The sequence below is a fragment of the Pagrus major genome, chromosome 20 (assembly GCF_040436345.1).
Source record: "Pagrus major chromosome 20, Pma_NU_1.0".
NCBI classification, from domain to species: domain Eukaryota; kingdom Metazoa; phylum Chordata; class Actinopteri; order Spariformes; family Sparidae; genus Pagrus; species Pagrus major.
In genome coordinates, this window is record NC_133234.1 from 16,745,261 (window position 1) to 16,746,147 (window position 887).

Here is an 887-nt window from a genome sequence, read left to right on the forward strand (position 1 = left end):
GGTTTGTCCACTTGTCTCCGCTCCTCTCTCTCATCCACCGGCCACTTTCCCTCCCATCGCGCGCACACACACACGCGCTCTTACAACAACTTTGATTTCGCCGTGACAAAGTGCTCGGCTGGCTCTGATTGGTCCAGGCGTCTGAAGATACGCCAGAGGGAGCAGTGGAGCGCGTCGTGATTGGCTGAGAGATGATGACGCCTGGAGAAGTGGGCGGTACAAGATTGAATTGTACATTATTTAACTTTTGAGGTACAGCTTTGTAAACACCATTGTTTATGTGGTTGATTTTTAGTATTTTATTATAGGACTGTCAAAAATGTTATACTTTTTGTTAGTATTACAGATATGTGACAAATGAAAGGAAAATAGCATTAATTAATGGTAAATGGTAATAATAGCAACAACAATACTACTACTACTACTACTACACCTAATAATAATAATAATAATAAACTTTATTATATGGCACCTTTAGAAACATAGTTTACAAAGTGCTTTGACAAATAAGCAAAAGCAGGGAACTCAGGAGGACAATATTACAGAGTACAGAGTAAACACTCCACAGTTCGAGCCAAACACAAGGAAGCCGAGTCTAAGGTGAGCTAGAACAAGTAGGCAGAACAGGAAATGCAAAAACACAAAAAGACAATATGAGTCGTTACAAGTAAAAGGAATAAAAGCCATAAAACAGGCAAAATCACAGACAAAGAAAGACAGAGGAAAAGTAATGGAAAAATAGAGATAAATAAAAGAATAAAATCACTATGGGTCGATAAGAAGACGATTGTAATATTAATTTCACTGTTAACAATTAAATGCTCGACAAAGCATTTACTAAACAATTAATTGTTGTTAAATTGCAAGATATGATTGTAATACTTTGT